Genomic DNA, 11106 nt, shown 5'->3' with positions numbered 1-11106 from the left:
TGCTAGGCAGTCTTATGAAAGATACTTGAGAAAATCTGCTAATTGGCGCAAATGCGTTGGAGGAACTCATGCCTATTCTCACCCCACTCAACGGTCTTTATCCAAAAGCACATGGTCCGCCAGTCCACAAACAAACTGCCAAAACGGTCACACTATTGATTTGGAAATTGACATTTCGAGAAAAAACATTTAAGAAATGCATTGGTTGTCTAAATCTAAAACTTGACAGGTGATGGATGACTCAACAAGGCATTTGGCTGAGCAGTTGTAATTATTTTTTGTTTAATTGTATTTTTCCCACCTCTTGTCCTTGTGTTAAAATGATTATTAATAATGCTTTGCATAGTTCATGGCAGGTGAAAGACACTTGACTCTTTTAACCCAATTGTTCTTCTTACCCTTTCTGTATAAAAGCCTGTCACTGTACGTGAACAGCCTATAACAATAATAAAAATCTTCCTATCTATTCTCACTCTGCCCTACCATTTTGTTGATTCTTTTTGCTTTCACTGCAGCATCTGCTCCTGCTTTGGATGAATGGTTTTCTGCTAACTTGAGTGCCTCTGAGCTTGCATGAACCCAATTTTGTGCGCGTCTTAAGTATGTTTTTGAAAATTCTATACTGCCTTAATAAATACAAACAGATATAGATCATAAATCTGTTGAGATCAAACTTGTGATATAGTCTCTGCAAGGGAAAATGACATTTTTTCCACTTTTGAAGAAAGTACAACACATTTTATAATCCTCTGTCAGAAGTCCCCCTCCACTCACACACCCCCAATTTTAGTTTGTCATGTACCTTAGATCGATAAAATCTCTCAAGCTCTTTTGTTCACTCAATTAATTTGTTAGCAAATTAGTTGTTAAGAGGCACACCATTAATTATGAACAACAAGAAATGCTTTTGTCTAAATAGGTGATACCGATCATTTATACAAGAAACAGGTTTTAGCAATTGTGCACGAAATATGGCTATAGTGGTTCAAGTTTTGTAAGTTTTCTATTCACCCAGACATATTCATGTGAAAAATATGAAATATTATGTTCGACACAGTGCACAATCACATTCTTAGTAGTCACACTATACATGTAAGCCAGTAATGTTTGCCAAACAACAGCATAGCTGTAATCAAATGTCTGGTCAAGATATACTGACACAATAATAATCATAATTTTTAATGTTCATGGTCATGGATAGTATTTACTTGTTTGGGTTCTCAGGCTTTTTCTTTATTTTGTATCTTTGAGCTTTGTGAAGAGGAATCCAACTGAGACAGACCATGCTGCTCACACAGCCCTCCAGCTATCTCTGCCATGCCTTACAAGCAAATGTGACCATAAAAACAAAGAAGTCCCAGTCTTTTTACTTAAAAAAACAGATTCACAAATGCACAATGACAGACAGAGCCAAGTTGTTATGTGTTTTGTGTATGCAAGCAAAATATACCCAAGAATGCAACAAGGTCAGACTCTGCTCTCCATTGTCTTGTTTGGAGAGTAAAGCTTGTCAACGTCATTTGGCATTTTTCAAAGTGCCCTGAACAGCAGAGCCATTACCTCAGGGTGCCCGCAGGGCGTAACTTATTAGATTAATCATCAGATCTACATGCCCTGAGAGGGATAAGTCATGAGTAGCATGCAAATCAAACCCTAGCCTGAGGATGATGTAGGCAGTCCAGTGAGATTGTAGTCATTTTGCAATATGGCCTGATAAAATGTATGTATCACAGTGCCTTTAGCATACCTATTAAAACTCATCTGTTTTTATTTGACCCGTGAATCCACTTTTAAGGGACAAAATGTGTTGTCTGTCGCCAAATCCCAATCAAGGAGGTGATAGTACTTTCACCTGCTATGCAAACACTAATGAACAACCTTGCCGGCATATATGGAATATCAGCCTCCTATCTTTCTATAATATGTAATTATGGCTTCACAGTGAACGGTATGCACCATCAAGGTCAAAGCTTCATCAATGCCTTTAAACATATGCATTTAGGAGAACTTAATGTACTTACCACAGCCTTATGTGATGAGCTCTTGATTAAACATTCACCCTTTTCCAATGATATTCATCCTAGAAGGGGCCTGCTTTAAGCTTTCGGCTCAATTATATTTTAGATATGCTAAAACAGTTAAATTCATATTCTGGCTTCCTAGAAAGTGTGCCAGTGTCCCAAGGAGGGTACAGTCATCCCTTTCATATATGATCAAATATTCTTATTTTGTTCGAAAGTACTGCATTTTATCATATGTGGAATAGTGTGCAATTCAGATCAAATGAGATGCTTATGTAAGAATTGTTTTTGATCTAAAATGCACAGTACATTGATCAATACGCTGGCGGACTTGGTGCCTCTTGTCAAACAGCCCAGTTGGACTCGTATAAAAGATACATTTACAGTGCAAGCTGTGCTGAGGCTCGGTCATTTCAAGACAACAGTAATCGGGCCAAATGGGAAGTAGCCTACCAAAGTAAAATCATTGGCATCGCTAAACAGTGTTGGAATCGTTTCTGTTGATGTAAGTCATGTCCAATGTAATTTATCAAGTATTGCTATAACGCCGCCTGGCTGTAAAATGATCCAATCATAACCTTTACTGAACAAATTAGTGTTCAGGGGCCACAATTAGGCAGATGGTGAACCATATATATCCATATCTGCATTCACCAAAGGTAGTTTACCTTCTATACAAAGTCAGCATTTATAGGCTGCAACTCACTTGTGACACAAAATCTGATAACCAGTATAAAAATTGCTAGAAACTTGATGATTAATCAAGTCTTCATTTGTGCAAATTACTGAGAACCCTTGACCTAATAAAAAAAAATGACTCGCTTTAAAATTTAGATGACCGTTATGGAAATTTTGGATTGTACTCCAGATGTAAGATTTTATGAATAATGGAATTCATCATTCACTCATTTTCTGAACCGGTTATCCCCACAAGAGTCCCAGGGGATGCTGGATAGCTACAGGCACCCCTATGGGTCATTTTTTTGTGTTTAACCAGCCTACCTTGCATGTTTTTGGCATGTAGGGTGGAAGGGGGGCACCTGGAGAAAACCCACACAGCCTCCCATTCTTAAACCTATTTTTAAAGATTTGTCCAATTTTTCCCAAAACTATGAGCCGATTCCTGAAAATGATAAGGTCAAAAATTTCCACACAGCTGATTGTGCAGAACATTTCAGAACAGTACAGAAAAGGTGACGAAAAGCATATTCTTCTATCAACTTTTGAACACTCCTTTCATGCAAGAATTTTGCTTTCAGTCTACACCAAGGCCACTTTGTAGACATGGCACTCAGTAAGTTTGCATAAAAATCCCACACAAGAAGCTTATCTGCTCAGACCACTGAAAGTAAGTGATTAATACCTAAGTAAAGTTTCTGTTTTAATTTTTTACAGCATGACAAAGTGACCTTTGGGTGCAAATAAAAGGAGAAAAAAAATCTTCTGTGCGTATGGTTTATGGAGTTTCAAGATAGTGGTGAAGGTTGTTGCCAAAAGTCAGATAATCACACCTTTCGTCTCGTGTATTTTTGAATAAATATAAGGAACTTGACAAAGACAAGATAATGAAATCAAGGCTGACAACAACAAAAGTGGGCCAGGTTGAAAAAAAGTGCCCCTTTTAAGAATTATGGGACGGGATTCTAGGTGCTAAGCCCAGGTTTCACCTTACGCAGATGACAAGGAGGGGTTAGTAAACAATGGCAGTGTAGGTAAATAATGTCACTGTCTGTTATTCTGGTAAACTGCACTACATGTCTTCTTTGTCACAGTAACCTGTCAGATGGGTCAATAATGTGGCCCATTCTGAACTGGCCCATTTCCGATTTGGTTACTTGCTAAAATAAATGTGACCTGCCAGCCCTATAAATTGAATATTAAGATGAAATACATTGGAATGAGATATGCCTGCAGTCTCAAGGCAGCCTAACTTTCAGTCTTCGGTCTGAGTTTGCGGGCTTGTGTGTGTCATCCAATTACAGGGCCAGCCCCAGTCAGGTGGAATGACGGCAGGTGTCATCAATCATCATCACCTACATACTTAAGCCAGCCGGAGGTCCGCCATGTTGGTAAATTGTTTCTTTCAGTTCACTGTTAGTGCTTCCTCGCGTTTTTGAGAAGTGTCTTTGCCTATCTGATCTCCAACCTCTTGCTTCTTTGTCCCCCGATACCTTTTACCTTTGCTCACCTCCATGGTTACCTCCATTAGACTTGATACTTACTATATTTTGGACAATTTCACGTTACAATTGGTGTTAGCACTCTAATAATTTCAATAAGTTTGTATTGGAAGGATGAGCTTTCATAAGAAATATAGTACCCATAACACAGTTCGTTTTGCAAGACTTTACCACATGAGACCAGATTAAAGATTACAATCGTGCTTTGTGCAAGAGACAACACAGACTAGGCAGATCTGTGGTGCTTCTAGGTTGAAACACTAGTAAAAAGCAAAAAAGGGAGGAGGAAAAAGGAAGCCAAGATAAGTGGTCATCAGATAATCAATTTTTCGCTTGTCAAACTCTACAAGACAGTGTGTATGTTGCTTATTCCAGGAATCTGCTGTTAAAGACCAAAAAGATGGAAGGAAAATCAATAATAAAATCAAGAGATGACTGAGCAGGTTATCTTTCTCCTGCTCTGCTGTGAGAAACCAGGGAAAATTACTTATCAACAAATCACAAGTCAGACCTGAGATAGAACATTGTACACTCTGTAAAAACACAGGATTTCATCATATACAACACGATCATTGCATTTCTGTTCTTTAGTTGTCTTTTAAGATGAGAAAGTGGGAACCTGAAATATAATGCAGGGATGTTAAGACACCACTACATGTTTTGGTTATGGTTACCGACGTGTGGGCGAGATGAAGAACTCTGCATTATTGAAACCACTCAAAAAACACCATTACAGTAAACTATGTAACATATATATATCCATGGACTGGATGCATCAAACACTAATCCGGAAAGACTTAAATATCCTCTTTGCAGCAGAAAAATCAGGCTGGTGTGCTTTTTCAATCTTACTCACAGCCAGAAACACTCAGAAAAGGAAGTGGGAAGGCCAATTTTGTGCCCTTGAGTGGCCTGAAGAGGCAATCTGTTCTCAGCAAAGGTACAACTTTCAGATACACTTGCTCCTGTGTAATGCTTTCTATTAACAGTGATTTGTGTACACAACATTTTCAATAGCAGGTGGTCAATGTAATTTGTCAACATAAGGAGAGAGGCCAAAATTAGACTACTACATTTCATCTGTATGCAGACATAGACGGGTATAGGAAGCATGAAATCCTTTATGGTATGAAAGTATGGATTCTTTTCTTGCAATGTATCCTTTGTTTTAATCCTTTTCCCAGTACAATTCAGTCTTGTTTCCTTTGTGTGTTTAAAGGAGAATTGTTTCAGCTATTTTAATCATACTTCTAATTAATTAAAAGGATATTGCATTATGCATAAAGATAATATAAATGTCTAAAATGGTCTATTCATCATTTATCATTATCGACAGAAGAGGTTATTCCATAAAGTATACAATCCGATTGTCAAATACAGCAAATGTCGGGCAACTAATTAAAATAAGAAATACTTTAATATTAATTTTAATATCCTATATATGCCTGAAGTCTAAGAATGGTTGCTATTGCAGAATACAAATGTGTTTACATGGCAGATTTTTTTTTAATCAAAACATTATGCTTCGGGCCATTTCCTATTGTAATCACTTTCAGAGCATTTACAATAGTATGCTAGTGTTACGAATAACATTAATTTGTCTGATCTTTCACAATTGCTGCATGGAAACCAGATCGTGTCCATTGATTATGCAATAAAGAGGTGGCGCAGAATAACATTTTTGACGTTGAAGTTCAACTTTTTTTTGTTCCCTTGTATTTTTGTCCTCTACGTGATTGCATTTGCCACTCTAGACTATAACATAATGAGGCAGTGCTCCATTTTGTCACTCCATAGTCAAACAGAACATGACGAGTTGTTGTTGTTGTTGTTGTGTTTTTGTTTTTCAGAAGCATTAGCCTTGTTCCAAATGTCAAATTTGAACATTGCTTCATTGTATTTTTAGACACTGTCAACTCCACTTTCCTGCCCTTCATTTACGCTCAGATAGCCTCACGCAGATTGCCTGGCCACAACTTGGATCGGCACATGGGATCATGCATGGGAGTTCAAGCATGTGTGAGTGTCATTGATATAAATGAATTGAAAATATGAGCAATGTAGCAGTGAGTTGGCCGACTACAGGTCATGGTGAAAGTTTTGATTAATGTGTTCCTTAAAACCAATGGCCTTCTCGCTCAGTGAAGAGGTCATAGAACCAGTGTGACCTAGTGCGTAGTGGGGGTGGGGGGTTTAATGGGGATGTGGCGGTTTCAGCACGTCACTCATATTCACTGACAACTGTCAAGCAGATTATTATTTTGAAACAAGGTTGTTAATAAATTAATCTAATAAATACATGTTTTATTTTGAATGGGGATGATATCAATGGTATGCATGTTAAATCCAGTAGACAACATTTATAAATTGAGTCATCTGGAACTGCACAATTTTTGGCTCAGGGAGCTTAAAGAGGGTCTTTAAAATCCAATTTAGTTTCTAGGATGTAATTGTCTCATTCCACATGAAGATATGACTTTACTGCCACATTGTCATAGCACTATTGTTAAAAACCTATAGAATGAACTATTAGGTCTTGAAGAGATGAAGTTAAAAAGAGAGATTATGAGAGATAGCATCCATGATTATGATCGATAGAAAACAGCAGTATACATGTTTCAAATCAAATTCAGAATTAGGCTGCTGTTGTTTTCCGCCGTAGAGAGGAACCTCATAAAGCAAAACATTAGGTGCATATATGCACGGTCACACATTTAATAATGCGGATTTTAAAATTAATAGGAAAGAATGTTTTACAACACTTGATACTGTGATTACTCTTGCTCATATAGCAATGCTTCACTACTCTTGAATTTCATATTCAACTCGGTCTTACATCCAGATCATGTAAATCTATGATTGTATCTCTGCCATACTATGGAAGTGTGAAGCATTGATAGCTTTGAACATTCTTACATTATTAACTCTGAATTATTTGCTGTCATGATGATGATGTTACTTGTCAGGTTGTTGCACACACATTGAAGAGCCGTGGATCATTTTTCCATATCTCATATTGATTCCACAGCGTAATTAATTTATGTGACAGTCACTGATGGCAAATGAAATCATGAGAAATGAGCCAGCACATGACTAATATCCATTGATCAACACTGTTTAACGTTGACTGAGAGAGTCATTTTGATAGATCACACACACCTCTTCCTTTAAGAACTTTGTGTGTGGACAGTATGTTATCCAGCAAAATCCACAGGTATATATTTTAATGTAAATACAAAGTGGATGAGAAGGATGTTGCGCTATTTTCTTCACCCTAAACTCGTTGGATTTGGGGTTAATCACCATCAAGAGTTAAAAACGTTATCATGGTAGTTTGGAGTTTGATATTTTTAATATCTTGATGTGAATAGAACCTACACAATCTAATCCAGCCTTAAAAAAGATGCTTTAGCAAAGGTGAAAAGTTATTTTTTCAATATGCCACCAGAAAGCATTTGCGGAAAGAGGATGACTTTAATTAAATGTGCACGTTATTCCATTAGGCATACACCACACTGTCTGTCATTTTGAATGAAATGTGATAATTCAAGCACATATATCAGAATGACTCACAACCTTAACTTCAAAAGGGAGGTCACTCGATTGATAGGAGATGCTTTTTTCCAAAGTGAGAGGAAAGCAGTAGACGCAACATAATGTTTTTCTTTGACATATGAGGCGTTTTGAAAAGCTGTGCAAAGTGGTGGGTAAACTGAAGCATCAATCATAACATTCAACATTTAACATATTTTTTTCTCCATAGTTGAAAATAGACCACTGATACAGTTAGAGTTTAAAAATGTATGATTATATGGGGTAAAAATCCTGCAGTGCCAGATGTATCTTTCTACATGGATTCTACATAGTATATTGGCCACCTTTTCCATCTACTCTTTCTTCGTCGCCTATACGCCTGCATATATTTCCTTCGCTATACTTTCTCATCTCCCACTACCTTTTCACACTCAGTGAGCATACTAATTCAGTGTGCATGGTTATTACCCGCTTCCCCAGTAGGATCCTGTCAGGGAGTCTAATCAATGTGAGGCGCCATTCCCCTGAAAGCAAAACATACACAACACATTCTTGAATTGTGTCAAATACTTGTTTTACAACGCACTGAATATAAATATACATACACTTACCTTCCTCTCTTGCTTAAATTGTATTTTTTACTGTTTCTGCAGAACAAGACCAGCTGTTCTTTGCAGCTGCATTGTAAGCGCAATAAAACATTGAAACATCCTTCTGATATGATACATAGTAAAGATTCCAGATCCATTATTGGGCTAATATTAGCTTTATTGTCAATAAAGCAACCCATATGACTATGAGAACACCACATAAAAGTAAGATTCAAATCTGAGCTGTTGCTTTGTGGCATATGTAATCAAAGATTTCATATTGCTTACCTGTCAATCTGATACCGCCTCAAGTTTACATTGGTGTTCTGGGCACAAAGTAAATAGATAATTACTTCCTCTTGTGTGCCCTTTAGCTTATGACAGGTATAAGCTAATCATATATATATATATATATATATATATATATATATATATATATATATATATATATATATATATATATATATATATATATATATATATATATATATATATATATATATATATATATATATATATATATATATATATATATATATATATATATATATATATATATATATATATATATATATATATATATATATATATATATATATATATATATATATATATATATATATGTATATATGTATTTACCTTATACCTGTCATAATCTGAAGGGCACACAAGAGGAAGTAATTTATGTATATTATGTATATTATATATACATTTTCTTCTTAGGGTAAAAGCACTCTTCATTTCTCAGATCCCTTTGATTCCCCTGCCACCAGTCTTAATAAAAATCCATATTTGAGATGGACTTTTTGCATTGCTTCTAATGAATTCTCTATAGCAAGTTTGTGTTTAATACTTAATGTAAAATCATCTTTCTGGGTTTCTTTAGTACTTTGAATTTAGTTAGTTATTTCCTTTTATTGTAGTTTCAGCCTCATCATGGATAAGAGCTCAGTTGCTGTCATGACCAGTCCTCCATTTATTTTTCACTTTGGATTTCTTGTTGATAAATTTCAATTGTCACTTTGAGTCAGACTCTGTTTGTGAGTCCAATTCCAGCAGCGCCCTTGACATTAACCAATTCTGATTTTATACCTATTTTCTTTTTACTCATTTTCCCCCCTCCTGTTACTGGTATTCCCCCACTGGCCACTTAATCATGCATACACATCAGAGACATATTAAAATTCATCTGTCAGTAAGTATAGAAAAGTTCTAGGTCTCTGGTGTCAAAGAAATTCCCTTTATACTCTGATCAGCAAAACAAGCATTAACAGACTTGACCTTTAAAAACGTAAAAAAACAACGGATTTCCTCATATCGATCTTTCTGGATACCTTTGAAATGGTAAATTAAAATCAATGTTGTTAAGCTTACATAAAACATAGCTTATAGAAAAGGAGGGTCGTACTTCTTCTTTCTGCTATTGAACTCCACTCTTAAGACATTATTACATTTAAAGCATTTTGTTTGCTTAGTTATTTCATAAATCTAAGTTGATGAACACGTCCTCAGTTAGATAAAATGGTTACCCCTATTTTAAGTGGACCGCTGAAGTGTCAAGACCCCTTTCGTCTTGATCTGATCCAATTGCCAGAAAACCTTTAAGCAAGTCTTTGACTTTACATGTGACCATTGTTTAAGCCATTCAATTCAACCATGAACGATTTCATCCTACTTATACCACTGGAAACATAAAACTGTGGTGAGTGAAAGAGCAATTAACTGAGCGCAGTCAGCGGCCCCAATTGGTTTCAAGTGAGTAGCGGCCCTGCAGCGAAGAGATGCAAATGAGATGAGAGATGGACAATTTTCAACACGTTGCAGAAACAACAGAAAAGAATGAAAGGAAAACATGAAAGCTCTGAAGATGATAGAAAAAGGCAAGAACAGAGGAAAATAGAAGCCGAGATGGCAATTAAGATTTAGAATTAAGGATCTAATATAATGGGACTCAATCTTTAGACCATATGTGAACAATGAATAACATGACTTCAAAATAAACATCAGGACAACAGTTTTCCACACGGTGACAACACAGTTAACATTTTAGGAACAATTTTTTTCTGCCCCTTTTGGTCAATTGCACCCAATTATTTGCTTACCTAAGGCAAATGTTGCATTGATGCAAAAATTTAAGGGCGCTGATTGCAAATCTTCCATTTTTGGTGTTTGTGTGTGTGTGTGTAGAAAGGAAAATTTGTCATACGCAGCTGGGTGTAATGACAATTGGGCTTTTGTCGAGTCAATGATGATGACAAAGCCTATGTCCAATTATTATTAGTATTTTTTTTATGTAAGTTTGATTTTTTTACAAATTTGTGTAAAAGTAATTTTTACACAATGCAAAATTATTGCTTAAGTGATAGAATGGAGCTAACAATTAAAGGGACACTTCATGATTTCTATATTCATTCATTTTCAGTACCACTTATCGTTATTCTACAAGGGATCTTAAAATTTGCTTCATATACGAGGCACAACGTATTATAAATCACTGTAGTAGTAGTGCTTGTGATGGTAGTAGTAGTTGATTGTGTTGTACATCCACTAGATGGTGTGGTATTAGTGTTAGAAGGGGATTGTGTTATATATTCACTAGAAGGAGCTGAAGTACTAGTAATTGTAGTAGTAGGGGTTGTGTTATACATACACCAAATGAACCTGTAGTAGTGGCAGTAGTTGTAGTATTGAGGGATGTTATACATCCTCTAGGTGGAGCTTTAGTTGTAATAGTAGTAGTGGTAGTAGTGGTTGTGTTAAAAAGGGAAATTCATGCAATGA

This window comes from Stigmatopora nigra, chromosome 1 (genome assembly GCF_051989575.1).
Source record: "Stigmatopora nigra isolate UIUO_SnigA chromosome 1, RoL_Snig_1.1, whole genome shotgun sequence".
NCBI lineage: Eukaryota > Metazoa > Chordata > Actinopteri > Syngnathiformes > Syngnathidae > Stigmatopora > Stigmatopora nigra.
The sequence above is the reverse complement of the archived record's forward strand: the minus strand, read 5'-3'. Positions refer to the sequence as shown.